A 25,043-nucleotide genomic window follows, 5' to 3' on the forward strand; every position below is an offset into this window, starting at 1 on the left:
GGGAGCGCACTCGTGGGCCTGCGACGGCTTTCTGCAGTCCCAGCGTCAAGTGCGTGGTGAACCGGTAACCACAGGAAGCAGCGGCCGTCGCGGAACTCTGTATTCTTAAATTTTCGTCTTGTTGAGAGTGGCGTCATTGGCTTGCACCCGCGTTCATGCGTGTGAAAATATTTGCTCTTCTTTACGCAAAATCGCACGCAGCCGGTAGGACTCGAACCTACGCTCCCAGAGGGAATCTGATTTCGAGTCAGACGCCTTAACCACTCGGCCACGACTGCGCGGAGCGCAATCCTCTCCCGTCACATGCAACTGCCACCGTTTAAAGCACTGTGGTGGCAGGAAACGGCGTAGTTACATTCTCTTCCGTAGTGTTTCCGCCGCTACTAGACGAATCACTACCAAAGCATTAAAATTTCCGCCCAGACAGGGATTTGAACCCTGGACCCTTAGGTTAAAAGCCTAATGCTCTACCGGCTGAGCTACCCGGGCTCACAAGGACGTTAGCAAACCTTCCACGATGCACAACTATACATTGGCTCATGTCCTTTACTGTTGTGCAATCGCTGCAACTAATAAAACGTCGCCTGGATGCTGTCTACAAACTTATCGTGCTAAGCTCGTAACAGACTATCAAAGAATACTGACACACGACGCAAAAACAAATTGCAGCAGTCGTTACGTCTCATGCGTTGGAGCAGAGGATTTACGTGTTTTGTTGACACTCACTGGGCAACTCGAAAATTCACAAGCATTTTGAATGCAATGTTTCCCACGCTTTCGCTCATTTCACAGTTCCGTTGGAGACGTTCTTCACGTCCTGACACAAAAAAGGGAACGCAGTCGGTAGGACATTTTTTTTTTTTATTTTCTTGCTTCCCAGGCAGTTGCCTACTGTGTTCCTCTTATGGCATGCACTAGACAACCAGAACAGCTACAGGAGGGAGTCACTTTTGTTCTCGGCGGTAGTTACATTATCACAAACTCAGAGCAATTCCATTGGCGTCAGCTTCAAAACGAATGCATGCCGAAACCCGGGATCGAACCAGGGACCTTTAGATCTTCAGTCTAACGCTCTCCCAACTGAGCTATTTCGGCTGACGTGGAACGTCTCTGTTTTGTACGTCTTCGTTAACCTCTGCCTCGTCGCCAATTTCACAGTCGTCTTCGTCTGATAAGACACAGGGACGCTGAAAGGCGAGCAGCAGATGCAGTGAAGCACCACACACATTTCTTCTGCTTCAATCATCGTAACAAGCAAACACGTCGACTCGATTCATGTAATATTGACTTCGCTGACGCTAGAAAACCGGTGCTATATCGATGCCACGTGCAACTCGTGTGCAGAGAACGAGACACAAGAAGGAGTGAGCCTCTCCACCGTGTGAGAGGCAGTATCTAGCAGATACACACGGTAAAACATTTGACTTGCGCTAGCTCATAAATTGCTGCACGTCATCGTCTGCAAGCTAAAATGGACACATCTGCACTGCCCAGAGAGGCGACACTTGCACTGACACCTGGTGGACGGCTGCGAGACGAGGAGATGAGCTGTGGCTTCTGGGCGCGACTTTAGCGCTGCACCCTGTAGCCAAGAACACTGCACATTGCTGGCGACCCACGTGTTTAGTAGTGACGCAACCGCTAGGATGCAGCTGAACGTCCATCTTCTGTGAGCGAGAAAATTTTCGCAGTCGGCAGGACTCGAACCTGCGCTCCCAGAGGGAATCTGATTTCAAGTCAGACGCCTTAACCACTCGGCCACGACTGCCGGTGGCAAAAGCGTCTTCCGACAAGTGAAAGTGCCACCTTGAGAAGCAATCCGATGGCAGAAAGCGGCTTGGCCTCACTCTTTTCTCTAGTGTTTCCATGGCCAGCACATTAGCCGTTACGAAAGTGTATTAATTTTCGCCCAGGCAGAGGCTTGGACCCAACACCCTTTGGTTGAAAACCTAACGCTCTACCGACTGAGCTATCGTACAGCTGCGTGATGAGCGAGTGATTCACATGTCGTAATTACTGGCTTATGGCTCCAATGGCGACTTCACCGACTTCCCACTGACGCACCGCTGACGCTAGTTTTCTGTCGTCTTAAGCGGTGGACATACTTGCAAGTAGCTGCGAGATCTTAAGAAAAGAAACGCTGCACCATTGCTTTTGCCGCACTCGAATGACTGAATTACGATTCTTAAAAAGAAATGAATGTTCGCTCTGTCCAAAACTTCCAAGCACATGTGTGTACTCACAAACTCGGCGTCGGCGCGAGAAAATGACGGGAGCGCACTCGTGGGCCTGCGACGGCTTTCTGCAGTCCCAGCGTCAGTGCGTGGTGAACCGGTAACCACAGGAAGCAGCGGCCGTCGCGGAACTCTGTATTCTTAAATTTTCGTCTTGTTGAGAGTGGCGTCATTGGCTTGCACCCGCGTTCATGCGTGTGAAAATATTTGCTCTTCTTTACGCAAAATCGCACGCAGCCGGTAGGACTCGAACCTACGCTCCCAGAGGGAATCTGATTTCGAGTCAGACGCCTTAACCACTCGGCCACGACTGCGCGGAGCGCAATCCTCTCCCGTCACATGCAACTGCCACCGTTTAAAGCACTGTGGTGGCAGGAAACGGCGTAGTTACATTCTCTTCCGTAGTGTTTCCGCCGCTACTAGACGAATCACTACCAAAGCATTAAAATTTCCGCCCAGACAGGGATTTGAACCCTGGACCCTTAGGTTAAAAGCCTAATGCTCTACCGGCTGAGCTACCCGGGCTCACAGGACGTTAGCAAACCTTCCACGATGCACAACTATACATTGGCTCATGTCCTTTACTGTTGTGCAATCGCTGCAACTAATAAAACGTCGCCTGGATGCTGTCTACAAACTTATCGTGCTAAGCTCGTAACAGACTATCAAAGAATACTGACACACGACGCAAAAACAAATTGCAGCAGTCGTTACGTCTCATGCGTTGGAGCAGAGGATTTACGTGTTTTGTTGACACTCACTGGGCAACTCGAAAATTCACAAGCATTTTGAATGCAATGTTTCCCACGCTTTCGCTCATTTCACAGTTCCGTTGGAGACGTTCTTCACGTCCTGACACAAAAAAGGGAACGCAGTCGGTAGGACATTTTTTTTTTTTATTTTCTTGCTTCCCAGGCAGTTGCCTACTGTGTTCCTCTTATGGCATGCACTAGACAACCAGAACAGCTACAGGAGGGAGTCACTTTTGTTCTCGGCGGTAGTTACATTATCACAAACTCAGAGCAATTCCATTGGCGTCAGCTTCAAAACGAATGCATGCCGAAACCCGGGATCGAACCAGGGACCTTTAGATCTTCAGTCTAACGCTCTCCCAACTGAGCTATTTCGGCTGACGTGGAACGTCTCTGTTTTGTACGTCTTCGTTAACCTCTGCCTCGTCGCCAATTTCACAGTCGTCTTCGTCTGATAAGACACAGGGACGCTGAAAGGCGAGCAGCAGATGCAGTGAAGCACCACACACATTTCTTCTGCTTCAATCATCGTAACAAGCAAACACGTCGACTCGATTCATGTAATATTGACTTCGCTGACGCTAGAAAACCGGTGCTATATCGATGCCACGTGCAACTCGTGTGCAGAGAACGAGACACAAGAAGGAGTGAGCCTCTCCACCGTGTGAGAGGCAGTATCTAGCAGATACACACGGTAAAACATTTGACTTGCGCTAGCTCATAAATTGCTGCACGTCATCGTCTGCAAGCTAAAATGGACACATCTGCACTGCCCAGAGAGGCGACACTTGCACTGACACCTGGTGGACGGCTGCGAGACGAGGAGATGAGCTGTGGCTTCTGGGCGCGACTTTAGCGCTGCACCCTGTAGCCAAGAACACTGCACATTGCTGGCGACCCACGTGTTTAGTAGTGACGCAACCGCTAGGATGCAGCTGAACGTCCATCTTCTGTGAGCGAGAAAATTTTCGCAGTCGGCAGGACTCGAACCTGCGCTCCCAGAGGGAATCTGATTTCAAGTCAGACGCCTTAACCACTCGGCCACGACTGCCGGTGGCAAAAGCGTCTTCCGACAAGTGAAAGTGCCACCTTGAGAAGCAATCCGATGGCAGAAAGCGGCTTGGCCTCACTCTTTTCTCTAGTGTTTCCATGGCCAGCACATTAGCCGTTACGAAAGTGTATTAATTTTCGCCCAGGCAGAGGCTTGGACCCAACACCCTTTGGTTGAAAACCTAACGCTCTACCGACTGAGCTATCGTACAGCTGCGTGATGAGCGAGTGATTCACATGTCGTAATTACTGGCTTATGGCTCCAATGGCGACTTCACCGACTTCCCACTGACGCACCGCTGACGCTAGTTTTCTGTCGTCTTAAGCGGTGGACATACTTGCAAGTAGCTGCGAGATCTTAAGAAAAGAAACGCTGCACCATTGCTTTTGCCGCACTCGAATGACTGAATTACGATTCTTAAAAAGAAATGAATGTTCGCTCTGTCCAAAACTTCCAAGCACATGTGTGTACTCACAAACTCGGCGTCGGCGCGAGAAAATGACGGGAGCGCACTCGTGGGCCTGCGACGGCTTTCTGCAGTCCCAGCGTCAGTGCGTGGTGAACCGGTAACCACAGGAAGCAGCGGCCGTCGCGGAACTCTGTATTCTTAAATTTTCGTCTTGTTGAGAGTGGCGTCATTGGCTTGCACCCGCGTTCATGCGTGTGAAAATATTTGCTCTTCTTTACGCAAAATCGCACGCAGCCGGTAGGACTCGAACCTACGCTCCCAGAGGGAATCTGATTTCGAGTCAGACGCCTTAACCACTCGGCCACGACTGCGCGGAGCGCAATCCTCTCCCGTCACATGCAACTGCCACCGTTTAAAGCACTGTGGTGGCAGGAAACGGCGTAGTTACATTCTCTTCCGTAGTGTTTCCGCCGCTACTAGACGAATCACTACCAAAGCATTAAAATTTCCGCCCAGACAGGGATTTGAACCCTGGACCCTTAGGTTAAAAGCCTAATGCTCTACCGGCTGAGCTACCCGGGCTCACAGGACGTTAGCAAACCTTCCACGATGCACAACTATACATTGGCTCATGTCCTTTACTGTTGTGCAATCGCTGCAACTAATAAAACGTCGCCTGGATGCTGTCTACAAACTTATCGTGCTAAGCTCGTAACAGACTATCAAAGAATACTGACACACGACGCAAAAACAAATTGCAGCAGTCGTTACGTCTCATGCGTTGGAGCAGAGGATTTACGTGTTTTGTTGACACTCACTGGGCAACTCGAAAATTCACAAGCATTTTGAATGCAATGTTTCCCACGCTTTCGCTCATTTCACAGTTCCGTTGGAGACGTTCTTCACGTCCTGACACAAAAAAGGGAACGCAGTCGGTAGGACATTTTTTTTTTTTATTTTCTTGCTTCCCAGGCAGTTGCCTACTGTGTTCCTCTTATGGCATGCACTAGACAACCAGAACAGCTACAGGAGGGAGTCACTTTTGTTCTCGGCGGTAGTTACATTATCACAAACTCAGAGCAATTCCATTGGCGTCAGCTTCAAAACGAATGCATGCCGAAACCCGGGATCGAACCAGGGACCTTTAGATCTTCAGTCTAACGCTCTCCCAACTGAGCTATTTCGGCTGACGTGGAACGTCTCTGTTTTGTACGTCTTCGTTAACCTCTGCCTCGTCGCCAATTTCACAGTCGTCTTCGTCTGATAAGACACAGGGACGCTGAAAGGCGAGCAGCAGATGCAGTGAAGCACCACACACATTTCTTCTGCTTCAATCATCGTAACAAGCAAACACGTCGACTCGATTCATGTAATATTGACTTCGCTGACGCTAGAAAACCGGTGCTATATCGATGCCACGTGCAACTCGTGTGCAGAGAACGAGACACAAGAAGGAGTGAGCCTCTCCACCGTGTGAGAGGCAGTATCTAGCAGATACACACGGTAAAACATTTGACTTGCGCTAGCTCATAAATTGCTGCACGTCATCGTCTGCAAGCTAAAATGGACACATCTGCACTGCCCAGAGAGGCGACACTTGCACTGACACCTGGTGGACGGCTGCGAGACGAGGAGATGAGCTGTGGCTTCTGGGCGCGACTTTAGCGCTGCACCCTGTAGCCAAGAACACTGCACATTGCTGGCGACCCACGTGTTTAGTAGTGACGCAACCGCTAGGATGCAGCTGAACGTCCATCTTCTGTGAGCGAGAAAATTTTCGCAGTCGGCAGGACTCGAACCTGCGCTCCCAGAGGGAATCTGATTTCAAGTCAGACGCCTTAACCACTCGGCCACGACTGCCGGTGGCAAAAGCGTCTTCCGACAAGTGAAAGTGCCACCTTGAGAAGCAATCCGATGGCAGAAAGCGGCTTGGCCTCACTCTTTTCTCTAGTGTTTCCATGGCCAGCACATTAGCCGTTACGAAAGTGTATTAATTTTCGCCCAGGCAGAGGCTTGGACCCAACACCCTTTGGTTGAAAACCTAACGCTCTACCGACTGAGCTATCGTACAGCTGCGTGATGAGCGAGTGATTCACATGTCGTAATTACTGGCTTATGGCTCCAATGGCGACTTCACCGACTTCCCACTGACGCACCGCTGACGCTAGTTTTCTGTCGTCTTAAGCGGTGGACATACTTGCAAGTAGCTGCGAGATCTTAAGAAAAGAAACGCTGCACCATTGCTTTTGCCGCACTCGAATGACTGAATTACGATTCTTAAAAAGAAATGAATGTTCGCTCTGTCCAAAACTTCCAAGCACATGTGTGTACTCACAAACTCGGCGTCGGCGCGAGAAAATGACGGGAGCGCACTCGTGGGCCTGCGACGGCTTTCTGCAGTCCCAGCGTCAGTGCGTGGTGAACCGGTAACCACAGGAAGCAGCGGCCGTCGCGGAACTCTGTATTCTTAAATTTTCGTCTTGTTGAGAGTGGCGTCATTGGCTTGCACCCGCGTTCATGCGTGTGAAAATATTTGCTCTTCTTTACGCAAAATCGCACGCAGCCGGTAGGACTCGAACCTACGCTCCCAGAGGGAATCTGATTTCGAGTCAGACGCCTTAACCACTCGGCCACGACTGCGCGGAGCGCAATCCTCTCCCGTCACATGCAACTGCCACCGTTTAAAGCACTGTGGTGGCAGGAAACGGCGTAGTTACATTCTCTTCCGTAGTGTTTCCGCCGCTACTAGACGAATCACTACCAAAGCATTAAAATTTCCGCCCAGACAGGGATTTGAACCCTGGACCCTTAGGTTAAAAGCCTAATGCTCTACCGGCTGAGCTACCCGGGCTCACAGGACGTTAGCAAACCTTCCACGATGCACAACTATACATTGGCTCATGTCCTTTACTGTTGTGCAATCGCTGCAACTAATAAAACGTCGCCTGGATGCTGTCTACAAACTTATCGTGCTAAGCTCGTAACAGACTATCAAAGAATACTGACACACGACGCAAAAACAAATTGCAGCAGTCGTTACGTCTCATGCGTTGGAGCAGAGGATTTACGTGTTTTGTTGACACTCACTGGGCAACTCGAAAATTCACAAGCATTTTGAATGCAATGTTTCCCACGCTTTCGCTCATTTCACAGTTCCGTTGGAGACGTTCTTCACGTCCTGACACAAAAAAGGGAACGCAGTCGGTAGGACATTTTTTTTTTTTATTTTCTTGCTTCCCAGGCAGTTGCCTACTGTGTTCCTCTTATGGCATGCACTAGACAACCAGAACAGCTACAGGAGGGAGTCACTTTTGTTCTCGGCGGTAGTTACATTATCACAAACTCAGAGCAATTCCATTGGCGTCAGCTTCAAAACGAATGCATGCCGAAACCCGGGATCGAACCAGGGACCTTTAGATCTTCAGTCTAACGCTCTCCCAACTGAGCTATTTCGGCTGACGTGGAACGTCTCTGTTTTGTACGTCTTCGTTAACCTCTGCCTCGTCGCCAATTTCACAGTCGTCTTCGTCTGATAAGACACAGGGACGCTGAAAGGCGAGCAGCAGATGCAGTGAAGCACCACACACATTTCTTCTGCTTCAATCATCGTAACAAGCAAACACGTCGACTCGATTCATGTAATATTGACTTCGCTGACGCTAGAAAACCGGTGCTATATCGATGCCACGTGCAACTCGTGTGCAGAGAACGAGACACAAGAAGGAGTGAGCCTCTCCACCGTGTGAGAGGCAGTATCTAGCAGATACACACGGTAAAACATTTGACTTGCGCTAGCTCATAAATTGCTGCACGTCATCGTCTGCAAGCTAAAATGGACACATCTGCACTGCCCAGAGAGGCGACACTTGCACTGACACCTGGTGGACGGCTGCGAGACGAGGAGATGAGCTGTGGCTTCTGGGCGCGACTTTAGCGCTGCACCCTGTAGCCAAGAACACTGCACATTGCTGGCGACCCACGTGTTTAGTAGTGACGCAACCGCTAGGATGCAGCTGAACGTCCATCTTCTGTGAGCGAGAAAATTTTCGCAGTCGGCAGGACTCGAACCTGCGCTCCCAGAGGGAAATCTGATTTCAAGTCAGACGCCTTAACCACTCGGCCACGACTGCCGGTGGCAAAAGCGTCTTCCGACAAGTGAAAGTGCCACCTTGAGAAGCAATCCGATGGCAGAAAGCGGCTTGGCCTCACTCTTTTCTCTAGTGTTTCCATGGCCAGCACATTAGCCGTTACGAAAGTGTATTAATTTTCGCCCAGGCAGAGGCTTGGACCCAACACCCTTTGGTTGAAAACCTAACGCTCTACCGACTGAGCTATCGTACAGCTGCGTGATGAGCGAGTGATTCACATGTCGTAATTACTGGCTTATGGCTCCAATGGCGACTTCACCGACTTCCCACTGACGCACCGCTGACGCTAGTTTTCTGTCGTCTTAAGCGGTGGACATACTTGCAAGTAGCTGCGAGATCTTAAGAAAAGAAACGCTGCACCATTGCTTTTGCCGCACTCGAATGACTGAATTACGATTCTTAAAAAGAAATGAATGTTCGCTCTGTCCAAAACTTCCAAGCACATGTGTGTACTCACAAACTCGGCGTCGGCGCGAGAAAATGACGGGAGCGCACTCGTGGGCCTGCGACGGCTTTCTGCAGTCCCAGCGTCAGTGCGTGGTGAACCGGTAACCACAGGAAGCAGCGGCCGTCGCGGAACTCTGTATTCTTAAATTTTCGTCTTGTTGAGAGTGGCGTCATTGGCTTGCACCCGCGTTCATGCGTGTGAAAATATTTGCTCTTCTTTACGCAAAATCGCACGCAGCCGGTAGGACTCGAACCTACGCTCCCAGAGGGAATCTGATTTCGAGTCAGACGCCTTAACCACTCGGCCACGACTGCGCGGAGCGCAATCCTCTCCCGTCACATGCAACTGCCACCGTTTAAAGCACTGTGGTGGCAGGAAACGGCGTAGTTACATTCTCTTCCGTAGTGTTTCCGCCGCTACTAGACGAATCACTACCAAAGCATTAAAATTTCCGCCCAGACAGGGATTTGAACCCTGGACCCTTAGGTTAAAAGCCTAATGCTCTACCGGCTGAGCTACCCGGGCTCACAGGACGTTAGCAAACCTTCCACGATGCACAACTATACATTGGCTCATGTCCTTTACTGTTGTGCAATCGCTGCAACTAATAAAACGTCGCCTGGATGCTGTCTACAAACTTATCGTGCTAAGCTCGTAACAGACTATCAAAGAATACTGACACACGACGCAAAAACAAATTGCAGCAGTCGTTACGTCTCATGCGTTGGAGCAGAGGATTTACGTGTTTTGTTGACACTCACTGGGCAACTCGAAAATTCACAAGCATTTTGAATGCAATGTTTCCCACGCTTTCGCTCATTTCACAGTTCCGTTGGAGACGTTCTTCACGTCCTGACACAAAAAAGGGAACGCAGTCGGTAGGACATTTTTTTTTTTTATTTTCTTGCTTCCCAGGCAGTTGCCTACTGTGTTCCTCTTATGGCATGCACTAGACAACCAGAACAGCTACAGGAGGGAGTCACTTTTGTTCTCGGCGGTAGTTACATTATCACAAACTCAGAGCAATTCCATTGGCGTCAGCTTCAAAACGAATGCATGCCGAAACCCGGGATCGAACCAGGGACCTTTAGATCTTCAGTCTAACGCTCTCCCAACTGAGCTATTTCGGCTGACGTGGAACGTCTCTGTTTTGTACGTCTTCGTTAACCTCTGCCTCGTCGCCAATTTCACAGTCGTCTTCGTCTGATAAGACACAGGGACGCTGAAAGGCGAGCAGCAGATGCAGTGAAGCACCACACACATTTCTTCTGCTTCAATCATCGTAACAAGCAAACACGTCGACTCGATTCATGTAATATTGACTTCGCTGACGCTAGAAAACCGGTGCTATATCGATGCCACGTGCAACTCGTGTGCAGAGAACGAGACACAAGAAGGAGTGAGCCTCTCCACCGTGTGAGAGGCAGTATCTAGCAGATACACACGGTAAAACATTTGACTTGCGCTAGCTCATAAATTGCTGCACGTCATCGTCTGCAAGCTAAAATGGACACATCTGCACTGCCCAGAGAGGCGACACTTGCACTGACACCTGGTGGACGGCTGCGAGACGAGGAGATGAGCTGTGGCTTCTGGGCGCGACTTTAGCGCTGCACCCTGTAGCCAAGAACACTGCACATTGCTGGCGACCCACGTGTTTAGTAGTGACGCAACCGCTAGGATGCAGCTGAACGTCCATCTTCTGTGAGCGAGAAAATTTTCGCAGTCGGCAGGACTCGAACCTGCGCTCCCAGAGGGAATCTGATTTCAAGTCAGACGCCTTAACCACTCGGCCACGACTGCCGGTGGCAAAAGCGTCTTCCGACAAGTGAAAGTGCCACCTTGAGAAGCAATCCGATGGCAGAAAGCGGCTTGGCCTCACTCTTTTCTCTAGTGTTTCCATGGCCAGCACATTAGCCGTTACGAAAGTGTATTAATTTTCGCCCAGGCAGAGGCTTGGACCCAACACCCTTTGGTTGAAAACCTAACGCTCTACCGACTGAGCTATCGTACAGCTGCGTGATGAGCGAGTGATTCACATGTCGTAATTACTGGCTTATGGCTCCAATGGCGACTTCACCGACTTCCCACTGACGCACCGCTGACGCTAGTTTTCTGTCGTCTTAAGCGGTGGACATACTTGCAAGTAGCTGCGAGATCTTAAGAAAAGAAACGCTGCACCATTGCTTTTGCCGCACTCGAATGACTGAATTACGATTCTTAAAAAGAAATGAATGTTCGCTCTGTCCAAAACTTCCAAGCACATGTGTGTACTCACAAACTCGGCGTCGGCGCGAGAAAATGACGGGAGCGCACTCGTGGGCCTGCGACGGCTTTCTGCAGTCCCAGCGTCAGTGCGTGGTGAACCGGTAACCACAGGAAGCAGCGGCCGTCGCGGAACTCTGTATTCTTAAATTTTCGTCTTGTTGAGAGTGGCGTCATTGGCTTGCACCCGCGTTCATGCGTGTGAAAATATTTGCTCTTCTTTACGCAAAATCGCACGCAGCCGGTAGGACTCGAACCTACGCTCCCAGAGGGAATCTGATTTCGAGTCAGACGCCTTAACCACTCGGCCACGACTGCGCGGAGCGCAATCCTCTCCCGTCACATGCAACTGCCACCGTTTAAAGCACTGTGGTGGCAGGAAACGGCGTAGTTACATTCTCTTCCGTAGTGTTTCCGCCGCTACTAGACGAATCACTACCAAAGCATTAAAATTTCCGCCCAGACAGGGATTTGAACCCTGGACCCTTAGGTTAAAAGCCTAATGCTCTACCGGCTGAGCTACCCGGGCTCACAGGACGTTAGCAAACCTTCCACGATGCACAACTATACATTGGCTCATGTCCTTTACTGTTGTGCAATCGCTGCAACTAATAAAACGTCGCCTGGATGCTGTCTACAAACTTATCGTGCTAAGCTCGTAACAGACTATCAAAGAATACTGACACACGACGCAAAAACAAATTGCAGCAGTCGTTACGTCTCATGCGTTGGAGCAGAGGATTTACGTGTTTTGTTGACACTCACTGGGCAACTCGAAAATTCACAAGCATTTTGAATGCAATGTTTCCCACGCTTTCGCTCATTTCACAGTTCCGTTGGAGACGTTCTTCACGTCCTGACACAAAAAAGGGAACGCAGTCGGTAGGACATTTTTTTTTTTTATTTTCTTGCTTCCCAGGCAGTTGCCTACTGTGTTCCTCTTATGGCATGCACTAGACAACCAGAACAGCTACAGGAGGGAGTCACTTTTGTTCTCGGCGGTAGTTACATTATCACAAACTCAGAGCAATTCCATTGGCGTCAGCTTCAAAACGAATGCATGCCGAAACCCGGGATCGAACCAGGGACCTTTAGATCTTCAGTCTAACGCTCTCCCAACTGAGCTATTTCGGCTGACGTGGAACGTCTCTGTTTTGTACGTCTTCGTTAACCTCTGCCTCGTCGCCAATTTCACAGTCGTCTTCGTCTGATAAGACACAGGGACGCTGAAAGGCGAGCAGCAGATGCAGTGAAGCACCACACACATTTCTTCTGCTTCAATCATCGTAACAAGCAAACACGTCGACTCGATTCATGTAATATTGACTTCGCTGACGCTAGAAAACCGGTGCTATATCGATGCCACGTGCAACTCGTGTGCAGAGAACGAGACACAAGAAGGAGTGAGCCTCTCCACCGTGTGAGAGGCAGTATCTAGCAGATACACACGGTAAAACATTTGACTTGCGCTAGCTCATAAATTGCTGCACGTCATCGTCTGCAAGCTAAAATGGACACATCTGCACTGCCCAGAGAGGCGACACTTGCACTGACACCTGGTGGACGGCTGCGAGACGAGGAGATGAGCTGTGGCTTCTGGGCGCGACTTTAGCGCTGCACCCTGTAGCCAAGAACACTGCACATTGCTGGCGACCCACGTGTTTAGTAGTGACGCAACCGCTAGGATGCAGCTGAACGTCCATCTTCTGTGAGCGAGAAAATTTTCGCAGTCGGCAGGACTCGAACCTGCGCTCCCAGAGGGAATCTGATTTCAAGTCAGACGCCTTAACCACTCGGCCACGACTGCCGGTGGCAAAAGCGTCTTCCGACAAGTGAAAGTGCCACCTTGAGAAGCAATCCGATGGCAGAAAGCGGCTTGGCCTCACTCTTTTCTCTAGTGTTTCCATGGCCAGCACATTAGCCGTTACGAAAGTGTATTAATTTTCGCCCAGGCAGAGGCTTGGACCCAACACCCTTTGGTTGAAAACCTAACGCTCTACCGACTGAGCTATCGTACAGCTGCGTGATGAGCGAGTGATTCACATGTCGTAATTACTGGCTTATGGCTCCAATGGCGACTTCACCGACTTCCCACTGACGCACCGCTGACGCTAGTTTTCTGTCGTCTTAAGCGGTGGACATACTTGCAAGTAGCTGCGAGATCTTAAGAAAAGAAACGCTGCACCATTGCTTTTGCCGCACTCGAATGACTGAATTACGATTCTTAAAAAGAAATGAATGTTCGCTCTGTCCAAAACTTCCAAGCACATGTGTGTACTCACAAACTCGGCGTCGGCGCGAGAAAATGACGGGAGCGCACTCGTGGGCCTGCGACGGCTTTCTGCAGTCCCAGCGTCAGTGCGTGGTGAACCGGTAACCACAGGAAGCAGCGGCCGTCGCGGAACTCTGTATTCTTAAATTTTCGTCTTGTTGAGAGTGGCGTCATTGGCTTGCACCCGCGTTCATGCGTGTGAAAATATTTGCTCTTCTTTACGCAAAATCGCACGCAGCCGGTAGGACTCGAACCTACGCTCCCAGAGGGAATCTGATTTCGAGTCAGACGCCTTAACCACTCGGCCACGACTGCGCGGAGCGCAATCCTCTCCCGTCACATGCAACTGCCACCGTTTAAAGCACTGTGGTGGCAGGAAACGGCGTAGTTACATTCTCTTCCGTAGTGTTTCCGCCGCTACTAGACGAATCACTACCAAAGCATTAAAATTTCCGCCCAGACAGGGATTTGAACCCTGGACCCTTAGGTTAAAAGCCTAATGCTCTACCGGCTGAGCTACCCGGGCTCACAGGACGTTAGCAAACCTTCCACGATGCACAACTATACATTGGCTCATGTCCTTTACTGTTGTGCAATCGCTGCAACTAATAAAACGTCGCCTGGATGCTGTCTACAAACTTATCGTGCTAAGCTCGTAACAGACTATCAAAGAATACTGACACACGACGCAAAAACAAATTGCAGCAGTCGTTACGTCTCATGCGTTGGAGCAGAGGATTTACGTGTTTTGTTGACACTCACTGGGCAACTCGAAAATTCACAAGCATTTTGAATGCAATGTTTCCCACGCTTTCGCTCATTTCACAGTTCCGTTGGAGACGTTCTTCACGTCCTGACACAAAAAAGGGAACGCAGTCGGTAGGACATTTTTTTTTTTTATTTTCTTGCTTCCCAGGCAGTTGCCTACTGTGTTCCTCTTATGGCATGCACTAGACAACCAGAACAGCTACAGGAGGGAGTCACTTTTGTTCTCGGCGGTAGTTACATTATCACAAACTCAGAGCAATTCCATTGGCGTCAGCTTCAAAACGAATGCATGCCGAAACCCGGGATCGAACCAGGGACCTTTAGATCTTCAGTCTAACGCTCTCCCAACTGAGCTATTTCGGCTGACGTGGAACGTCTCTGTTTTGTACGTCTTCGTTAACCTCTGCCTCGTCGCCAATTTCACAGTCGTCTTCGTCTGATAAGACACAGGGACGCTGAAAGGCGAGCAGCAGATGCAGTGAAGCACCACACACATTTCTTCTGCTTCAATCATCGTAACAAGCAAACACGTCGACTCGATTCATGTAATATTGACTTCGCTGACGCTAGAAAACCGGTGCTATATCGATGCCACGTGCAACTCGTGTGCAGAGAACGAGACACAAGAAGGAGTGAGCCTCTCCACCGTGTGAGAGGCAGTATCTAGCAGATACACACGGTAAAACATTTGACTTGCGCTAGCTCATAAATTGCTGCACGTCATCGTCTGCAAGCTAAAATGGACACATCTGCACTGCCCAGAGAGGCGACACTTGCACTGACACCTGGTGGACGGCTGCGAGACGAGGAGATGAGCTGTGGCTTCTGGGCGCGACTTTAGCGCTGCACCCTGTAGCCAAGAACACTGCACATTGCTGGCGACCCACGTGTTTAGTAGTGACGCAACCGCTAGGATGCAGCTGAACGTCCATCTTCTGTGAGCGAGAAAATTTTCGCAGTCGGCAGGACTCGAACCTGCGCTCCCAGAGGGAATCTGATTTCAAGTCAGACGCCTTAACCACTCGGCCACGACTGCCGGTGGCAAAAGCGTCTTCCGACAAGTGAAAGTGCCACCTTGAGAAGCAATCCGATGGCAGAAAGCGGCTTGGCCTCACTCTTTTCTCTAGTGTTTCCATGGCCAGCACATTAGCCGTTACGAAAGTGTATTAATTTTCGCCCAGGCAGAGGCTTGGACCCAACACCCTTTGGTTGAAAACCTAACGCTCTACCGACTGAGCTATCGTACAGCTGCGTGATGAGCGAGTGATTCACATGTCGTAATTACTGGCTTATGGCTCCAATGGCGACTTCACCGACTTCCCACTGACGCACCGCTGACGCTAGTTTTCTGTCGTCTTAAGCGGTGGACATACTTGCAAGTAGCTGCGAGATCTTAAGAAAAGAAACGCTGCACCATTGCTTTTGCCGCACTCGAATGACTGAATTACGATTCTTAAAAAGAAATGAATGTTCGCTCTGTCCAAAACTTCCAAGCACATGTGTGTACTCACAAACTCGGCGTCGGCGCGAGAAAATGACGGGAGCGCACTCGTGGGCCTGCGACGGCTTTCTGCAGTCCCAGCGTCAGTGCGTGGTGAACCGGTAACCACAGGAAGCAGCGGCCGTCGCGGAACTCTGTATTCTTAAATTTTCGTCTTGTTGAGAGTGGCGTCATTGGCTTGCACCCGCGTTCATGCGTGTGAAAATATTTGCTCTTCTTTACGCAAAATCGCACGCAGCCGGTAGGACTCGAACCTACGCTCCCAGAGGGAATCTGATTTCGAGTCAGACGCCTTAACCACTCGGCCACGACTGCGCGGAGCGCAATCCTCTCCCGTCACATGCAACTGCCACCGTTTAAAGCACTGTGGTGGCAGGAAACGGCGTAGTTACATTCTCTTCCGTAGTGTTTCCGCCGCTACTAGACGAATCACTACCAAAGCATTAAAATTTCCGCCCAGACAGGGATTTGAACCCTGGACCCTTAGGTTAAAAGCCTAATGCTCTACCGGCTGAGCTACCCGGGCTCACAGGACGTTAGCAAACCTTCCACGATGCACAACTATACATTGGCTCATGTCCTTTACTGTTGTGCAATCGCTGCAACTAATAAAACGTCGCCTGGATGCTGTCTACAAACTTATCGTGCTAAGCTCGTAACAGACTATCAAAGAATACTGACACACGACGCAAAAACAAATTGCAGCAGTCGTTACGTCTCATGCGTTGGAGCAGAGGATTTACGTGTTTTGTTGACACTCACTGGGCAACTCGAAAATTCACAAGCATTTTGAATGCAATGTTTCCCACGCTTTCGCTCATTTCACAGTTCCGTTGGAGACGTTCTTCACGTCCTGACACAAAAAAGGGAACGCAGTCGGTAGGACATTTTTTTTTTTTATTTTCTTGCTTCCCAGGCAGTTGCCTACTGTGTTCCTCTTATGGCATGCACTAGACAACCAGAACAGCTACAGGAGGGAGTCACTTTTGTTCTCGGCGGTAGTTACATTATCACAAACTCAGAGCAATTCCATTGGCGTCAGCTTCAAAACGAATGCATGCCGAAACCCGGGATCGAACCAGGGACCTTTAGATCTTCAGTCTAACGCTCTCCCAACTGAGCTATTTCGGCTGACGTGGAACGTCTCTGTTTTGTACGTCTTCGTTAACCTCTGCCTCGTCGCCAATTTCACAGTCGTCTTCGTCTGATAAGACACAGGGACGCTGAAAGGCGAGCAGCAGATGCAGTGAAGCACCACACACATTTCTTCTGCTTCAATCATCGTAACAAGCAAACACGTCGACTCGATTCATGTAATATTGACTTCGCTGACGCTAGAAAACCGGTGCTATATCGATGCCACGTGCAACTCGTGTGCAGAGAACGAGACACAAGAAGGAGTGAGCCTCTCCACCGTGTGAGAGGCAGTATCTAGCAGATACACACGGTAAAACATTTGACTTGCGCTAGCTCATAAATTGCTGCACGTCATCGTCTGCAAGCTAAAATGGACACATCTGCACTGCCCAGAGAGGCGACACTTGCACTGACACCTGGTGGACGGCTGCGAGACGAGGAGATGAGCTGTGGCTTCTGGGCGCGACTTTAGCGCTGCACCCTGTAGCCAAGAACACTGCACATTGCTGGCGACCCACGTGTTTAGTAGTGACGCAACCGCTAGGATGCAGCTGAACGTCCATCTTCTGTGAGCGAGAAAATTTTCGCAGTCGGCAGGACTCGAACCTGCGCTCCCAGAGGGAATCTGATTTCAAGTCAGACGCCTTAACCACTCGGCCACGACTGCCGGTGGCAAAAGCGTCTTCCGACAAGTGAAAGTGCCACCTTGAGAAGCAATCCGATGGCAGAAAGCGGCTTGGCCTCACTCTGTTCTCTAGTGTTTCCATGGCCAGCACATTAGCCGTTACGAAAGTGTATTAATTTTCGCCCAGGCAGAGGCTTGGACCCAACACCCTTTGGTTGAAAACCTAACGCTCTACCGACTGAGCTATCGTACAGCTGCGTGATGAGCGAGTGATTCACATGTCGTAATTACTGGCTTATGGCTCCAATGGCGACTTCACCGACTTCCCACTGACGCACCGCTGACGCTAGTTTTCTGTCGTCTTAAGCGGTGGACATACTTGCAAGTAGCTGCGAGATCTTAAGAAAAGAAACGCTGCACCATTGCTTTTGCCGCACTCGAATGACTGAATTACGATTCTTAAAAAGAAATGAATGTTCGCTCTGTCCAAAACTTCCAAGCACATGTGTGTACTCACAAACTCGGCGTCGGCGCGAGAAAATGACGGGAGCGCACTCGTGGGCCTGCGACGGCTTTCTGCAGTCCCAGCGTCAGTGCGTGGTGAACCGGTAACCACAGGAAGCAGCGGCCGTCGCGGAACTCTGTATTCTTAAATTTTCGTCTTGTTGAGAGTGGCGTCATTGGCTTGCACCCGCGTTCATGCGTGTGAAAATATTTGCTCTTCTTTACGCAAAATCGCACGCAGCCGGTAGGACTCGAACCTACGCTCCCAGAGGGAATCTGATTTCGAGTCAGACGCCTTAACCACTCGGCCACGACTGCGCGGAGCGCAATCCTCTCCCGTCACATGCAACTGCCACCGTTTAAAGCACTGTGGTGGCAGGAAACGGCGTAGTTACATTCTCTTCCGTAGTGTTTCCGCCGCTACTAGACGAATCACTACCAAAGCATTAAAATTTCCGCCCAGACAGGGATTTGAACCCTGGACCCTTAGGTTAAAAGCCTAATGCTCTACCGGCTGAGCTACCCGGGCTCACAGGACGTTAGCAAACCTTCCACGATGCACAACTATACATTGGCTCATGTCCTTTACTGTTGTGCAATCGCTGCAACTAATAAAACGTCGCCTGGATGCTGTCTACAAACTTATCGTGCTAAGCTCGTAACAGACTATCAAAGAATACTGACACACGACGCAAAAACAAATTGCAGCAGTCGTTACGTCTCATGCGTTGGAGCAGAGGATTTACGTGTTTTGTTGACACTCACTGGGCAACTCGAAAATTCACAAGCATTTTGAATGCAATGTTTCCCACGCTTTCGCTCATTTCACAGTTCCGTTGGAGACGTTCTTCACGTCCTGACACAAAAAAGGGAACGCAGTCGGTAGGACATTTTTTTTTTTTATTTTCTTGCTTCCCAGGCAGTTGCCTACTGTGTTCCTCTTATGGCATGCACTAGACAACCAGAACAGCTACAGGAGGGAGTCACTTTTGTTCTCGGCGGTAGTTACATTATCACAAACTCAGAGCAATTCCATTGGCGTCAGCTTCAAAACGAATGCATGCCGAAACCCGGGATCGAACCAGGGACCTTTAGATCTTCAGTCTAACGCTCTCCCAACTGAGCTATTTCGGCTGACGTGGAACGTCTCTGTTTTGTACGTCTTCGTTAACCTCTGCCTCGTCGCCAATTTCACAGTCGTCTTCGTCTGATAAGACACAGGGACGCTGAAAGGCGAGCAGCAGATGCAGTGAAGCACCACACACATTTCTTCTGCTTCAATCATCGTAACAAGCAAACACGTCGACTCGATTCATGTAATATTGACTTCGCTGACGCTAGAAAACCGGTGCTATATCGATGCCACGTGCAACTCGTGTGCAGAGAACGAGACACAAGAAGGAGTGAGCCTCTCCACCGTGTGAGAGGCAGTATCTAGCAGATACACACGGTAAAACATTTGACTTGCGCTAGCTCATAAATTGCTGCACGTCATCGTCTGCAAGCTAAAATGGACACATCTGCACTGCCCAGAGAGGCGACACTTGCACTGACACCTGGTGGACGGCTGCGAGACGAGGAGATGAGCTGTGGCTTCTGGGCGCGACTTTAGCGCTGCACCCTGTAGCCAAGAACACTGCACATTGCTGGCGACCCACGTGTTTAGTAGTGACGCAACCGCTAGGATGCAGCTGAACGTCCATCTTCTGTGAGCGAGAAAATTTTCGCAGTCGGCAGGACTCGAACCTGCGCTCCCAGAGGGAATCTGATTTCAAGTCAGACGCCTTAACCACTCGGCCACGACTGCCGGTGGCAAAAGCGTCTTCCGACAAGTGAAAGTGCCACCTTGAGAAGCAATCCGATGGCAGAAAGCGGCTTGGCCTCACTCTTTTCTCTAGTGTTTCCATGGCCAGCACATTAGCCGTTACGAAAGTGTATTAATTTTCGCCCAGGCAGAGGCTTGGACCCAACACCCTTTGGTTGAAAACCTAACGCTCTACCGACTGAGCTATCGTACAGCTGCGTGATGAGCGAGTGATTCACATGTCGTAATTACTGGCTTATGGCTCCAATGGCGACTTCACCGACTTCCCACTGACGCACCGCTGACGCTAGTTTTCTGTCGTCTTAAGCGGTGGACATACTTGCAAGTAGCTGCGAGATCTTAAGAAAAGAAACGCTGCACCATTGCTTTTGCCGCACTCGAATGACTGAATTACGATTCTTAAAAAGAAATGAATGTTCGCTCTGTCCAAAACTTCCAAGCACATGTGTGTACTCACAAACTCGGCGTCGGCGCGAGAAAATGACGGGAGCGCACTCGTGGGCCTGCGACGGCTTTCTGCAGTCCCAGCGTCAGTGCGTGGTGAACCGGTAACCACAGGAAGCAGCGGCCGTCGCGGAACTCTGTATTCTTAAATTTTCGTCTTGTTGAGAGTGGCGTCATTGGCTTGCACCCGCGTTCATGCGTGTGAAAATATTTGCTCTTCTTTACGCAAAATCGCACGCAGCCGGTAGGACTCGAACCTACGCTCCCAGAGGGAATCTGATTTCGAGTCAGACGCCTTAACCACTCGGCCACGACTGCGCGGAGCGCAATCCTCTCCCGTCACATGCAACTGCCACCGTTTAAAGCACTGTGGTGGCAGGAAACGGCGTAGTTACATTCTCTTCCGTAGTGTTTCCGCCGCTACTAGACGAATCACTACCAAAGCATTAAAATTTCCGCCCAGACAGGGATTTGAACCCTGGACCCTTAGGTTAAAAGCCTAATGCTCTACCGGCTGAGCTACCCGGGCTCACAGGACGTTAGCAAACCTTCCACGATGCACAACTATACATTGGCTCATGTCCTTTACTGTTGTGCAATCGCTGCAACTAATAAAACGTCGCCTGGATGCTGTCTACAAACTTATCGTGCTAAGCTCGTAACAGACTATCAAAGAATACTGACACACGACGCAAAAACAAATTGCAGCAGTCGTTACGTCTCATGCGTTGGAGCAGAGGATTTACGTGTTTTGTTGACACTCACTGGGCAACTCGAAAATTCACAAGCATTTTGAATGCAATGTTTCCCACGCTTTCGCTCATTTCACAGTTCCGTTGGAGACGTTCTTCACGTCCTGACACAAAAAAGGGAACGCAGTCGGTAGGACATTTTTTTTTTTTATTTTCTTGCTTCCCAGGCAGTTGCCTACTGTGTTCCTCTTATGGCATGCACTAGACAACCAGAACAGCTACAGGAGGGAGTCACTTTTGTTCTCGGCGGTAGTTACATTATCACAAACTCAGAGCAATTCCATTGGCGTCAGCTTCAAAACGAATGCATGCCGAAACCCGGGATCGAACCAGGGACCTTTAGATCTTCAGTCTAACGCTCTCCCAACTGAGCTATTTCGGCTGACGTGGAACGTCTCTGTTTTGTACGTCTTCGTTAACCTCTGCCTCGTCGCCAATTTCACAGTCGTCTTCGTCTGATAAGACACAGGGACGCTGAAAGGCGAGCAGCAGATGCAGTGAAGCACCACACACATTTCTTCTGCTTCAATCATCGTAACAAGCAAACACGTCGACTCGATTCATGTAATATTGACTTCGCTGACGCTAGAAAACCGGTGCTATATCGATGCCACGTGCAACTCGTGTGCAGAGAACGAGACACAAGAAGGAGTGAGCCTCTCCACCGTGTGAGAGGCAGTATCTAGCAGATACACACGGTAAAACATTTGACTTGCGCTAGCTCATAAATTGCTGCACGTCATCGTCTGCAAGCTAAAATGGACACATCTGCACTGCCCAGAGAGGCGACACTTGCACTGACACCTGGTGGACGGCTGCGAGACGAGGAGATGAGCTGTGGCTTCTGGGCGCGACTTTAGCGCTGCACCCTGTAGCCAAGAACACTGCACATTGCTGGCGACCCACGTGTTTAGTAGTGACGCAACCGCTAGGATGCAGCTGAACGTCCATCTTCTGTGAGCGAGAAAATTTTCGCAGTCGGCAGGACTCGAACCTGCGCTCCCAGAGGGAATCTGATTTCAAGTCAGACGCCTTAACCACTCGGCCACGACTGCCGGTGGCAAAAGCGTCTTCCGACAAGTGAAAGTGCCACCTTGAGAAGCAATCCGATGGCAGAAAGCGGCTTGGCCTCACTCTTTTCTCTAGTGTTTCCATGGCCAGCACATTAGCCGTTACGAAAGTGTATTAATTTTCGCCCAGGCAGAGGCTTGGACCCAACACCCTTTGGTTGAAAACCTAACGCTCTACCGACTGAGCTATCGTACAGCTGCGTGATGAGCGAGTGATTCACATGTCGTAATTACTGGCTTATGGCTCCAATGGCGACTTCACCGACTTCCCACTGACGCACCGCTGACGCTAGTTTTCTGTCGTCTTAAGCGGTGGACATACTTGCAAGTAGCTGCGAGATCTTAAGAAAAGAAACGCTGCACCATTGCTTTTGCCGCACTCGAATGACTGAATTACGATTCTTAAAAAGAAATGAATGTTCGCTCTGTCCAAAACTTCCAAGCACATGTGTGTACTCACAAACTCGGCGTCGGCGCGAGAAAATGACGGGAGCGCACTCGTGGGCCTGCGACGGCTTTCTGCAGTCCCAGCGTCAGTGCGTGGTGAACCGGTAACCACAGGAAGCAGCGGCCGTCGCGGAACTCTGTATTCTTAAATTTTCGTCTTGTTGAGAGTGGCGTCATTGGCTTGCACCCGCGTTCATGCGTGTGAAAATATTTGCTCTTCTTTACGCAAAATCGCACGCAGCCGGTAGGACTCGAACCTACGCTCCCAGAGGGAATCTGATTTCGAGTCAGACGCCTTAACCACTCGGCCACGACTGCGCGGAGCGCAATCCTCTCCCGTCACATGCAACTGCCACCGTTTAAAGCACTGTGGTGGCAGGAAACGGCGTAGTTACATTCTCTTCCGTAGTGTTTCCGCCGCTACTAGACGAATCACTACCAAAGCATTAAAATTTCCGCCCAGACAGGGATTTGAACCCTGGACCCTTAGGTTAAAAGCCTAATGCTCTACCGGCTGAGCTACCCGGGCTCACAGGACGTTAGCAAACCTTCCACGATGCACAACTATACATTGGCTCATGTCCTTTACTGTTGTGCAATCGCTGCAACTAATAAAACGTCGCCTGGATGCTGTCTACAAACTTATCGTGCTAAGCTCGTAACAGACTATCAAAGAATACTGACACACGACGCAAAAACAAATTGCAGCAGTCGTTACGTCTCATGCGTTGGAGCAGAGGATTTACGTGTTTTGTTGACACTCACTGGGCAACTCGAAAATTCACAAGCATTTTGAATGCAATGTTTCCCACGCTTTCGCTCATTTCACAGTTCCGTTGGAGACGTTCTTCACGTCCTGACACAAAAAAGGGAACGCAGTCGGTAGGACATTTTTTTTTTTTATTTTCTTGCTTCCCAGGCAGTTGCCTACTGTGTTCCTCTTATGGCATGCACTAGACAACCAGAACAGCTACAGGAGGGAGTCACTTTTGTTCTCGGCGGTAGTTACATTATCACAAACTCAGAGCAATTCCATTGGCGTCAGCTTCAAAACGAATGCATGCCGAAACCCGGGATCGAACCAGGGACCTTTAGATCTTCAGTCTAACGCTCTCCCAACTGAGCTATTTCGGCTGACGTGGAACGTCTCTGTTTTGTACGTCTTCGTTAACCTCTGCCTCGTCGCCAATTTCACAGTCGTCTTCGTCTGATAAGACACAGGGACGCTGAAAGGCGAGCAGCAGATGCAGTGAAGCACCACACACATTTCTTCTGCTTCAATCATCGTAACAAGCAAACACGTCGACTCGATTCATGTAATATTGACTTCGCTGACGCTAGAAAACCGGTGCTATATCGATGCCACGTGCAACTCGTGTGCAGAGAACGAGACACAAGAAGGAGTGAGCCTCTCCACCGTGTGAGAGGCAGTATCTAGCAGATACACACGGTAAAACATTTGACTTGCGCTAGCTCATAAATTGCTGCACGTCATCGTCTGCAAGCTAAAATGGACACATCTGCACTGCCCAGAGAGGCGACACTTGCACTGACACCTGGTGGACGGCTGCGAGACGAGGAGATGAGCTGTGGCTTCTGGGCGCGACTTTAGCGCTGCACCCTGTAGCCAAGAACACTGCACATTGCTGGCGACCCACGTGTTTAGTAGTGACGCAACCGCTAGGATGCAGCTGAACGTCCATCTTCTGTGAGCGAGAAAATTTTCGCAGTCGGCAGGACTCGAACCTGCGCTCCCAGAGGGAATCTGATTTCAAGTCAGACGCCTTAACCACTCGGCCACGACTGCCGGTGGCAAAAGCGTCTTCCGACAAGTGAAAGTGCCACCTTGAGAAGCAATCCGATGGCAGAAAGCGGCTTGGCCTCACTCTTTTCTCTAGTGTTTCCATGGCCAGCACATTAGCCGTTACGAAAGTGTATTAATTTTCGCCCAGGCAGAGGCTTGGACCCAACACCCTTTGGTTGAAAACCTAACGCTCTACCGACTGAGCTATCGTACAGCTGCGTGATGAGCGAGTGATTCACATGTCGTAATTACTGGCTTATGGCTCCAATGGCGACTTCACCGACTTCCCACTGACGCACCGCTGACGCTAGTTTTCTGTCGTCTTAAGCGGTGGACATACTTGCAAGTAGCTGCGAGATCTTAAGAAAAGAAACGCTGCACCATTGCTTTTGCCGCACTCGAATGACTGAATTACGATTCTTAAAAAGAAATGAATGTTCGCTCTGTCCAAAACTTCCAAGCACATGTGTGTACTCACAAACTCGGCGTCGGCGCGAGAAAATGACGGGAGCGCACTCGTGGGCCTGCGACGGCTTTCTGCAGTCCCAGCGTCAGTGCGTGGTGAACCGGTAACCACAGGAAGCAGC

At 50.1% G+C, this 25,043-nt stretch overlaps 44 non-coding genes across 44 annotated transcripts; all 44 read right to left on the minus strand.

The window, feature by feature from the left end:
- Window positions 1-196: 196 nt before the first annotated feature.
- Window positions 197-278, minus strand: Trnas-cga (transfer RNA serine (anticodon CGA)). Its single transcript has one exon. It is a non-coding gene; the product is annotated as a tRNA-Ser (tRNA).
- Window positions 279-416: 138 nt separating this feature from the next.
- Trnak-uuu (transfer RNA lysine (anticodon UUU)) lies at window positions 417-489 on the minus strand. The gene has a single exon. It is a non-coding gene; the product is annotated as a tRNA-Lys (tRNA).
- A 533-nt stretch (window positions 490-1,022) lies between these two features.
- Trnaf-gaa (transfer RNA phenylalanine (anticodon GAA)) lies at window positions 1,023-1,095 on the minus strand. Its single transcript has one exon. It is a non-coding gene; the product is annotated as a tRNA-Phe (tRNA).
- A 591-nt stretch (window positions 1,096-1,686) lies between these two features.
- Window positions 1,687-1,768, minus strand: Trnas-uga (transfer RNA serine (anticodon UGA)). Its single transcript has one exon. It is a non-coding gene; the product is annotated as a tRNA-Ser (tRNA).
- A 698-nt stretch (window positions 1,769-2,466) lies between these two features.
- Window positions 2,467-2,548, minus strand: Trnas-cga (transfer RNA serine (anticodon CGA)). The gene has a single exon. It is a non-coding gene; the product is annotated as a tRNA-Ser (tRNA).
- Window positions 2,549-2,686: 138 nt separating this feature from the next.
- Trnak-uuu (transfer RNA lysine (anticodon UUU)) lies at window positions 2,687-2,759 on the minus strand. Its single transcript has one exon. It is a non-coding gene; the product is annotated as a tRNA-Lys (tRNA).
- A 532-nt stretch (window positions 2,760-3,291) lies between these two features.
- Window positions 3,292-3,364, minus strand: Trnaf-gaa (transfer RNA phenylalanine (anticodon GAA)). The gene has a single exon. It is a non-coding gene; the product is annotated as a tRNA-Phe (tRNA).
- Window positions 3,365-3,955: 591 nt separating this feature from the next.
- Window positions 3,956-4,037, minus strand: Trnas-uga (transfer RNA serine (anticodon UGA)). The gene has a single exon. It is a non-coding gene; the product is annotated as a tRNA-Ser (tRNA).
- Window positions 4,038-4,735: 698 nt separating this feature from the next.
- Window positions 4,736-4,817, minus strand: Trnas-cga (transfer RNA serine (anticodon CGA)). Its single transcript has one exon. It is a non-coding gene; the product is annotated as a tRNA-Ser (tRNA).
- A 138-nt stretch (window positions 4,818-4,955) lies between these two features.
- Trnak-uuu (transfer RNA lysine (anticodon UUU)) lies at window positions 4,956-5,028 on the minus strand. The gene has a single exon. It is a non-coding gene; the product is annotated as a tRNA-Lys (tRNA).
- A 532-nt stretch (window positions 5,029-5,560) lies between these two features.
- Window positions 5,561-5,633, minus strand: Trnaf-gaa (transfer RNA phenylalanine (anticodon GAA)). Its single transcript has one exon. It is a non-coding gene; the product is annotated as a tRNA-Phe (tRNA).
- Window positions 5,634-6,224: 591 nt separating this feature from the next.
- Window positions 6,225-6,306, minus strand: Trnas-uga (transfer RNA serine (anticodon UGA)). The gene has a single exon. It is a non-coding gene; the product is annotated as a tRNA-Ser (tRNA).
- Window positions 6,307-7,004: 698 nt separating this feature from the next.
- Window positions 7,005-7,086, minus strand: Trnas-cga (transfer RNA serine (anticodon CGA)). Its single transcript has one exon. It is a non-coding gene; the product is annotated as a tRNA-Ser (tRNA).
- Window positions 7,087-7,224: 138 nt separating this feature from the next.
- Trnak-uuu (transfer RNA lysine (anticodon UUU)) lies at window positions 7,225-7,297 on the minus strand. The gene has a single exon. It is a non-coding gene; the product is annotated as a tRNA-Lys (tRNA).
- A 532-nt stretch (window positions 7,298-7,829) lies between these two features.
- Window positions 7,830-7,902, minus strand: Trnaf-gaa (transfer RNA phenylalanine (anticodon GAA)). Its single transcript has one exon. It is a non-coding gene; the product is annotated as a tRNA-Phe (tRNA).
- Window positions 7,903-8,493: 591 nt separating this feature from the next.
- Window positions 8,494-8,576, minus strand: Trnas-uga (transfer RNA serine (anticodon UGA)). The gene has a single exon. It is a non-coding gene; the product is annotated as a tRNA-Ser (tRNA).
- Window positions 8,577-9,274: 698 nt separating this feature from the next.
- Window positions 9,275-9,356, minus strand: Trnas-cga (transfer RNA serine (anticodon CGA)). Its single transcript has one exon. It is a non-coding gene; the product is annotated as a tRNA-Ser (tRNA).
- Window positions 9,357-9,494: 138 nt separating this feature from the next.
- Window positions 9,495-9,567, minus strand: Trnak-uuu (transfer RNA lysine (anticodon UUU)). Its single transcript has one exon. It is a non-coding gene; the product is annotated as a tRNA-Lys (tRNA).
- Window positions 9,568-10,099: 532 nt separating this feature from the next.
- Window positions 10,100-10,172, minus strand: Trnaf-gaa (transfer RNA phenylalanine (anticodon GAA)). Its single transcript has one exon. It is a non-coding gene; the product is annotated as a tRNA-Phe (tRNA).
- Window positions 10,173-10,763: 591 nt separating this feature from the next.
- Window positions 10,764-10,845, minus strand: Trnas-uga (transfer RNA serine (anticodon UGA)). Its single transcript has one exon. It is a non-coding gene; the product is annotated as a tRNA-Ser (tRNA).
- A 698-nt stretch (window positions 10,846-11,543) lies between these two features.
- Window positions 11,544-11,625, minus strand: Trnas-cga (transfer RNA serine (anticodon CGA)). The gene has a single exon. It is a non-coding gene; the product is annotated as a tRNA-Ser (tRNA).
- Window positions 11,626-11,763: 138 nt separating this feature from the next.
- Window positions 11,764-11,836, minus strand: Trnak-uuu (transfer RNA lysine (anticodon UUU)). The gene has a single exon. It is a non-coding gene; the product is annotated as a tRNA-Lys (tRNA).
- A 532-nt stretch (window positions 11,837-12,368) lies between these two features.
- On the minus strand, window positions 12,369-12,441 carry Trnaf-gaa (transfer RNA phenylalanine (anticodon GAA)). The gene has a single exon. It is a non-coding gene; the product is annotated as a tRNA-Phe (tRNA).
- Window positions 12,442-13,032: 591 nt separating this feature from the next.
- Trnas-uga (transfer RNA serine (anticodon UGA)) lies at window positions 13,033-13,114 on the minus strand. Its single transcript has one exon. It is a non-coding gene; the product is annotated as a tRNA-Ser (tRNA).
- A 698-nt stretch (window positions 13,115-13,812) lies between these two features.
- Trnas-cga (transfer RNA serine (anticodon CGA)) lies at window positions 13,813-13,894 on the minus strand. Its single transcript has one exon. It is a non-coding gene; the product is annotated as a tRNA-Ser (tRNA).
- A 138-nt stretch (window positions 13,895-14,032) lies between these two features.
- On the minus strand, window positions 14,033-14,105 carry Trnak-uuu (transfer RNA lysine (anticodon UUU)). The gene has a single exon. It is a non-coding gene; the product is annotated as a tRNA-Lys (tRNA).
- Window positions 14,106-14,637: 532 nt separating this feature from the next.
- Trnaf-gaa (transfer RNA phenylalanine (anticodon GAA)) lies at window positions 14,638-14,710 on the minus strand. Its single transcript has one exon. It is a non-coding gene; the product is annotated as a tRNA-Phe (tRNA).
- A 591-nt stretch (window positions 14,711-15,301) lies between these two features.
- Trnas-uga (transfer RNA serine (anticodon UGA)) lies at window positions 15,302-15,383 on the minus strand. The gene has a single exon. It is a non-coding gene; the product is annotated as a tRNA-Ser (tRNA).
- A 698-nt stretch (window positions 15,384-16,081) lies between these two features.
- Trnas-cga (transfer RNA serine (anticodon CGA)) lies at window positions 16,082-16,163 on the minus strand. Its single transcript has one exon. It is a non-coding gene; the product is annotated as a tRNA-Ser (tRNA).
- Window positions 16,164-16,301: 138 nt separating this feature from the next.
- On the minus strand, window positions 16,302-16,374 carry Trnak-uuu (transfer RNA lysine (anticodon UUU)). Its single transcript has one exon. It is a non-coding gene; the product is annotated as a tRNA-Lys (tRNA).
- A 532-nt stretch (window positions 16,375-16,906) lies between these two features.
- Trnaf-gaa (transfer RNA phenylalanine (anticodon GAA)) lies at window positions 16,907-16,979 on the minus strand. The gene has a single exon. It is a non-coding gene; the product is annotated as a tRNA-Phe (tRNA).
- A 591-nt stretch (window positions 16,980-17,570) lies between these two features.
- On the minus strand, window positions 17,571-17,652 carry Trnas-uga (transfer RNA serine (anticodon UGA)). The gene has a single exon. It is a non-coding gene; the product is annotated as a tRNA-Ser (tRNA).
- Window positions 17,653-18,350: 698 nt separating this feature from the next.
- On the minus strand, window positions 18,351-18,432 carry Trnas-cga (transfer RNA serine (anticodon CGA)). Its single transcript has one exon. It is a non-coding gene; the product is annotated as a tRNA-Ser (tRNA).
- A 138-nt stretch (window positions 18,433-18,570) lies between these two features.
- On the minus strand, window positions 18,571-18,643 carry Trnak-uuu (transfer RNA lysine (anticodon UUU)). Its single transcript has one exon. It is a non-coding gene; the product is annotated as a tRNA-Lys (tRNA).
- Window positions 18,644-19,175: 532 nt separating this feature from the next.
- On the minus strand, window positions 19,176-19,248 carry Trnaf-gaa (transfer RNA phenylalanine (anticodon GAA)). The gene has a single exon. It is a non-coding gene; the product is annotated as a tRNA-Phe (tRNA).
- A 591-nt stretch (window positions 19,249-19,839) lies between these two features.
- Window positions 19,840-19,921, minus strand: Trnas-uga (transfer RNA serine (anticodon UGA)). Its single transcript has one exon. It is a non-coding gene; the product is annotated as a tRNA-Ser (tRNA).
- Window positions 19,922-20,619: 698 nt separating this feature from the next.
- Trnas-cga (transfer RNA serine (anticodon CGA)) lies at window positions 20,620-20,701 on the minus strand. The gene has a single exon. It is a non-coding gene; the product is annotated as a tRNA-Ser (tRNA).
- A 138-nt stretch (window positions 20,702-20,839) lies between these two features.
- Window positions 20,840-20,912, minus strand: Trnak-uuu (transfer RNA lysine (anticodon UUU)). The gene has a single exon. It is a non-coding gene; the product is annotated as a tRNA-Lys (tRNA).
- A 532-nt stretch (window positions 20,913-21,444) lies between these two features.
- Trnaf-gaa (transfer RNA phenylalanine (anticodon GAA)) lies at window positions 21,445-21,517 on the minus strand. The gene has a single exon. It is a non-coding gene; the product is annotated as a tRNA-Phe (tRNA).
- A 591-nt stretch (window positions 21,518-22,108) lies between these two features.
- On the minus strand, window positions 22,109-22,190 carry Trnas-uga (transfer RNA serine (anticodon UGA)). Its single transcript has one exon. It is a non-coding gene; the product is annotated as a tRNA-Ser (tRNA).
- Window positions 22,191-22,888: 698 nt separating this feature from the next.
- On the minus strand, window positions 22,889-22,970 carry Trnas-cga (transfer RNA serine (anticodon CGA)). The gene has a single exon. It is a non-coding gene; the product is annotated as a tRNA-Ser (tRNA).
- Window positions 22,971-23,108: 138 nt separating this feature from the next.
- On the minus strand, window positions 23,109-23,181 carry Trnak-uuu (transfer RNA lysine (anticodon UUU)). The gene has a single exon. It is a non-coding gene; the product is annotated as a tRNA-Lys (tRNA).
- A 532-nt stretch (window positions 23,182-23,713) lies between these two features.
- Window positions 23,714-23,786, minus strand: Trnaf-gaa (transfer RNA phenylalanine (anticodon GAA)). The gene has a single exon. It is a non-coding gene; the product is annotated as a tRNA-Phe (tRNA).
- A 591-nt stretch (window positions 23,787-24,377) lies between these two features.
- Trnas-uga (transfer RNA serine (anticodon UGA)) lies at window positions 24,378-24,459 on the minus strand. Its single transcript has one exon. It is a non-coding gene; the product is annotated as a tRNA-Ser (tRNA).
- Window positions 24,460-25,043: the final 584 nt, after the last annotated feature.

The sequence above is a fragment of the Schistocerca nitens genome, unplaced genomic scaffold (assembly GCF_023898315.1).
Source record: "Schistocerca nitens isolate TAMUIC-IGC-003100 unplaced genomic scaffold, iqSchNite1.1 HiC_scaffold_219, whole genome shotgun sequence".
NCBI lineage: Eukaryota > Metazoa > Arthropoda > Insecta > Orthoptera > Acrididae > Schistocerca > Schistocerca nitens.